The sequence below is a fragment of the Mobula birostris genome, chromosome 11 (genome assembly GCF_030028105.1).
Source record: "Mobula birostris isolate sMobBir1 chromosome 11, sMobBir1.hap1, whole genome shotgun sequence".
NCBI lineage: Eukaryota > Metazoa > Chordata > Chondrichthyes > Myliobatiformes > Myliobatidae > Mobula > Mobula birostris.
Genome location: NC_092380.1, coordinates 28,831,393 through 28,837,677, shown reverse-complemented (window position 1 = coordinate 28,837,677; position 6,285 = coordinate 28,831,393). Strand labels below are relative to the sequence as shown.

Genomic DNA, 6,285 nt, shown 5'->3' with positions numbered 1-6,285 from the left:
CAGGCTCTTGAACCTGAGGGATAACTTCACTCATCTTAATACTGAACTGTTCCCACAATCACTTTCAAAATGCCTTCAGTATTTATCGCTCATTTATTTATTATTACTGTTCCATGTTTTGTTTGCATCTATTGTGAATGCCCACAAGAAGATGAATCTCAGGATTGTATATGGTGACATGTACTATAGGTACTTTGACAATAAAGTTACATTGAACTTTGACAGTATTGTGATTCATAGAACATAGAAAGAGCGGAACAGCACAGTAATAGGCCATTTGGCCTGCAACGTTGTGCCAACTAAGTTTTTTAGACTTTTGTTTTTAGCATGTCACACCAGACAGTCAGCCATTCTTGTCTGGTGTGTAGTGACAGGATTGGTCTCCTTCAGGATTAACTTGGTCACGATATGACTCAACCCTTTTTTTTTTTACGAAGCTGAGTGGCTAGCTCGATGCTCAACCCGGCGCGGATGGAAGACGTGCTCGGGTGGTGGCCCGACTTGGATTCGAACTCGGGAGTCTTTGCTCCGGAGTCCGGTGCTGATGCCATTGTGCTACCAGCTGGCCGCCAATTAAGTTAAAAAGCAAAACAATTACCGCCAAACATTAATCCCTCCTACCTATACCATGTCCATTTCCTTCCATTTTCCTCACATCCATGTGCCTATCCAAATATCTCTTAAAAGCCTCTAATATATTTGCCTCTACAACCATACTGGGCAGTGCAATCCAGGCATCCTCCACTCTCAGAGTAAAAAACTTATTCCTCACACTCCTCTTCAAACTTCCGCTTCTCACCTTCAATAGAATGCGATGTATTGAACATTTCAACCCCAGGAAACAGATACTCTCTGTCTACTCTATCTATGCATGTCACAATCTTGTAAACCTCCATCAGATCTCCCCTCGGCCTCCAGCATTCCAGAGAAAACAACCCAGGATTCAGAATCAGAATCAGAATCAGGTTTATCATCACTGACATGCGTCATGAAATTTGTTAACTTAGCAGCAGCAGTTGAATGCAATACATAATATAGAAGAATAAATAAATAAATCAATTACAGTATACACATATTGAATAGATTAAAACTGTGCAAAAACAGAAATAATATATATTTAAAATATGAGGTAGTGTTCACGGGTTCAATGTTCATTTAGAAAATAATATCTGCCCTCCCCCCTCCCCTTAACCCTCACCCTGCGATATATACTCCTACCTAAAGAGAAAAGAAAAAAAGAAAAAAAAAGAAGAGAACTGCCTGAATATTGGAAGGTTTGCACATGCTTTATGGGATTAAAAATAAATTTAATATATATATGTTACTTTTCCCAAGGAACCAAGATCTTTATCATCAGAGCTGTAAATAAGGGCTCCAAATATTCAAAAATGTTTCATATTTATCTCTTAAAATCTAAAACATTACTTAGCTTCTCAATTCTCATAGTTCCCTGGGGAATCTCTTTGAACTTCACCATGTTGCTATGTGTTTCCCTCCCAATCATCCAGGCAAAAAGAAAAAAAAAGTTAGATGAGATACAAAAAAAGAAAAAACAACCCCCCCCCACTAATGTTGTGAATGAAAAGGTACACACTACCCCCTTCCATTGTGCGGGTCGTGGCTATTACCACACTTGCACACATGAATAACGTATTTCTTCCAGCTCCCCCGTAACAAAAAATTGTGTATATATATATTAAAAAAAGATTGTCATTATTCCCAGCTAATATTCCTCAAATTTTAACCTTTCTTCCCCCTCCCTCATATAATTAATAATATATTTATATATTCATCTGCCTAAAAATCCAACAGGCCTAATCCTTGATCCAGTCTTCATCTTCAATCGATCTCGCACAAACTCCTTTACTTTCCGGTAATCGTCAAAAAATCTTTTTTCTCCACCAGCCAAAAAAATCTTCAAGGTTGCAGGATAACGCAATATAAATTGATAACCGTGATCCCATAGGGCTTTTTTCACTGGATTAAACTTCTTCCTTCTCTTCAAAAGTTCATAACTTATATCAGGGTAGAAAAAAATTTTCTTCCCTTCTATCATCAGTGGCCCTTCTCTCTTCTTGGCAGCTTGAGCAGCCACTTGTAGAATCCTTTCTTTGTCCTGAAATCTTAAGAATTTTATTAAAATTGATTGTGGATATTGGTCATTTTGTGGTTTTGGTCTTGGAGCTCTAGGTACCCGCTCAATTTCAATTGATCGGTCTTCCTCTTTCAATTGCAAAGTTTTCGGGATCCATTTTTGAAAAAATTCCATTGGATTATCTCCCTCTATACCTTCTTTAAGACCAACAATTTTAAGATTATTACGTCTACTAAAATTTTGCAACACGTCCACCTTCTCCAAGAGTCGATTTCTTTCCGTGTTCCAGACAATCACATCATTTTCTGTTTTTCCCACTCTATCGTTAATAGGCTCCATTGTTCTTTCCATCTTTTGAAGTTTTTTATTCATTTTGTCCTGTCTTTTCATAGCTTTATCATAGCACATCTTCACATCTCTAAGCTCCGTTCTTAATTTTCTTAGTTCAACCGTTAATTGCAATAAAGCCTCTGTTATGTCTCCGTCGTCTCCTTTACTTCCAGTGTCTTCCAGTTCTTCCTCCTCTTCTTCATCTGTATTCTCTGCGGTATCCAATCCTGACTCTGAATCACTTTCAGTTGCAGTGGCCGTCGGTTCTTGTAGTTTGAGTTGTGTGGATTTGCGCATGTGTACTTCTTTAAGCATGCGCAATTCCGGCATCTTCTTCCGAGAGACCGCTACCGCCGCCATCGCTCCCTGTTCTTCTACGCCAGAGATAAAATATATCTCCTCCGAAGGAGATCCAACCTGAATCCGAAGCTCCATCGCTGCAGTAGGCCCTTTCTTCTTCCCATCTTGTGGCGACTTCACAACAACAGATTTCTTCTGTTGCGGTTTACGAGGCATATCGTAGAGTAGTCTTACGAAGATTATAAGTAGTTTTCGGAAAGTATTAACTTTACTTTGTTTAAACAGTACTTTGCTGATTTTTTACGGGAGAGCTGGAATTATACGTCTCAATCCCACGTCATCATGTGACGCCCCCCGTGAAGAAAGTTCTTACCAGAGATGACAACTTCTTCTGATGACATTTGCCAATAATTTGTCTCTTAGCGGGAATAACGCCATATTCCCATTGGTGCCTCCCTGTCTGTGAGAACATTTCCTCAGCTATGAGTTGCCAAGGATCTGATCTGTCCACAGCCCACTTCACCAAGCAGAGACCCACTTCACACTCTGGCTTTTGACCAATTGATGCTTTAATTAATCTCTTCCTGACCTCTTGCTTCTCATTCGTTTTGCGATATTGTTCTTTAACACCCTACATTTGTCCAACTGCTTCATTCTTTCCCTTCAAAGCTCAATGTTTAAAGTAATGTTTTTATCAAAGGAGCACGCACAAAATGCTGGTAGAACACAGCAGGCCAGGCAGCATCTATAGGAAGAGGTACAGTCGACATTTCAGGCCGAGACCCTTCGTCAGGACTGGCGAAGGGTCTCGGCCTGAAATGTCGACTGTACCTCTTCCTATAGATGCTGCCTGGCCTGCTGTGTTCTACCAGCATTTTGTGTGTGTTACTTGAAATTCCAGCATCTGCACATTTTCTCATTGTTTTGTTATCAAAGGAGATGGTTGTCAACTTCAGGAGAACTCGGTCCACTCACACCTCCGTTTACATTAGTGGAAACTGTGAGCAGTTTCAAACTCCTCTCAGCACATCAAACAAACTCTCATGGTCCCAGAACATGTCCAACACAGTTAAAAAAAAGAGAGAGCTGGACTTTGCATATCCATATTCATGCCATAAGCAATGAATATTCAGACCATCTGTTGTAGGTTCTTGAAAGTGGACCAGAGGATGTCGACTCACTTCAGTGCTGGGAATCAGCAGAATTGAATGAAGTTGTCCTCCCTGGTTCATGAGCCCTGATGGTTGAGGGGAAATAACTTTTTGTGAACTTGTTAGCGTGGGACCTGAAGCTCCTGTACCTCCTTCCTGTTGGCAGCAGCAAGAAGAGACATTGGTGTTTTCATACCAGTTTCTATAAGTTTGTTATTCTTTTCATTGTCCTTGCCTCCAGCACCTCCCTCCCTCACCTCTGTTTTACTCTGGTATTGCTGCAGTGGAGATGCAGCACAGTGCATTTGGTGGGTGAGATATTCTGCTTGTTGTGAATACTGCATCTTATAACAGATACAGACAAATTCTTGGCAAGAAGATGAGTTAGTGAGGCATGGAGACAGTCCATGCCCCTTTTCAAAGACATAAAGGTCTTAAGCACCAACACACATCAGCAGACTCAGTGGAGTCCAGTAGTGAAGCTGGTTATTGCGCGGAACGTATTCTGATTCTCTGAAGTCCAAGTCGCTGGGTCACACTGAGCAGGTAGGTACTTAGTGTTTCCCTTTTACTTGAATGGTTAAAATGTGTTTGTGGTCTTTATGTCTGTGTCTGAGATGCCTCAATGAACCCTCAGCTCCCATGAGAGCTCACTGCAATAATGGTGGATGATTCAGAAATGATGCTCACTTGAGCTTTCTTTTCCTTTTCTGTGGAGATCGCACTTCGCCAGCCTTTCAGCTGGACAATTGTTCAGTGATAATGAGGAAATCAAATGAACCTCAGTACAGCCAAGCTGTGAATCACCAGGCTGGGACAGCTTTTCTCTTGGAAGGGAAACTGCATGGTGGAGTTGAGCATTTCTGCTCTATTTGTCCTTGCCTTGGTGGGTTACGGGGTGAGTCTAACCAGAGGCTTGCAGAGCATCTCTAAAAGACCAAGGAGTTGAGCATGCAGAGGTGCAGCAATGTTCCCTGCGCTGTTGGCAACCCCACTCACACCACCGTTTGATTCCTATCCTCAGCACAACATAGAGCGACAACAATGTGACTAATTCTGCACTCTTTGCATTTCCAGATCAGAAGATCAAGATGATGATATTTGCTGTTGTTGCTCTCGTCTGCTTTAACATTGGAAATCTTGGTGAAGCACAGTTCGGAGATGAAATCAACAGGTAGGCTGTCACTGTACATTTTATAATCTCCATTTCCCATCAGCAGCAATTTAAAGTCATCACATCTTTAAAAGGGAGCATCAGGAGCGTGAGGGAAAGACCTACCAACATAAATACTTGTGAGGAATTAGCCATGGTTAATCTAAACAGCAACAAGGCTTCAGGTTGAACTCAGACTAGGATGAAAACTCATTCAAAATAATTCAGGACCAGAAGAAAATCAAGCTAATGGATCACACTCTGACAAAGAGTGAGTTTAACTCAGATGGTCTCTCTCCAGGTTAGAGTGATATGAGGCTAAGATTTCTCCTCACTTCGTAGCGAGATGTTCTGTACTGCAGGGTGAATGTGTGACAGATGAATCTGACATCACCTCTCATCGTTCTCATTTCTCTCAACCCAGTGAACAGGCATTGTCAGGCTCTGAGCCTTTCTTGTCCCTGCGCGAGCTAGAAGACTCCAAGATGGATGGAGTGGTCCAACAGGATCAGAGTGCCCCACAACTTCGCACCTTCTCAGACAGTGATGAAGCTGTGAAATGCAGGTATTAAAGGAATCCCAACATTGATTCTGAGGTACTGGTATGTGTTGTGACCCCAGATTAATCTGCTGTGATTTGGGACGTGTTTTCTTCTGAGAGAAAATTCCACGGAAACTTTCGTAAGTTGAAAGGGAAATAACTATAGGGACTTGGGGACCAAGCTGAGGAGTGGGGTTGTACTGGGAATTGTTCTGTAAGCTGGCCCAAAGATAATTTATTAAGTTCAAATCAGCCGCAAGGAGATATCAGATGAATATTATTTTGCCCTTAGGCCTGAGTCGACGTAGTAGATGTTTGTGGTAATTATTAATGAACGAGGTAGAGAGTTACAGGGAGGTAGTTCCAGAGCATAAGGCTGCTTTCACTATTCAGAAAGTATATTCACAGGAGCCAGCACTGCATGATGCACAGAATGTCATTGGTTTATTGTTCATATTAACTGCTTTTATTTCAGAAATGTGCAGAGATGGTCTCCCTTGAGTATGCGACTGGCTAACCACCTCCATCAAATTACAGCTGGTAAAGACAAGCCACGTGCTCCCATTGATGTTAATAGCCCCTTCAGCCCTGGCAAGAAGTGATTGACTGGACCCATCTTCCTCCCAGGCTATTCTAACAGGGTAGCCCAGTAACTGCCTCCATGCACCTTTATTTTTGGATCTTTCTTTCAAAAGAGAAATAAACAGAGACAACT

The 6,285-nt window shown here is 41.6% G+C and overlaps 1 long non-coding RNA gene across 1 annotated transcript; it reads left to right on the top strand.

The window, feature by feature from the left end:
- The first annotated feature begins 5,007 nt into the window (after window positions 1-5,007).
- Window positions 5,008-6,081, top strand: LOC140205444 (uncharacterized). The gene is made up of 3 exons (XR_011887845.1): window positions 5,008-5,050; window positions 5,454-5,594; window positions 6,046-6,081. It is a non-coding gene; the product is annotated as an uncharacterized lncRNA (long non-coding RNA).
- The last annotated feature ends 204 nt before the right edge of the window (window positions 6,082-6,285 follow it).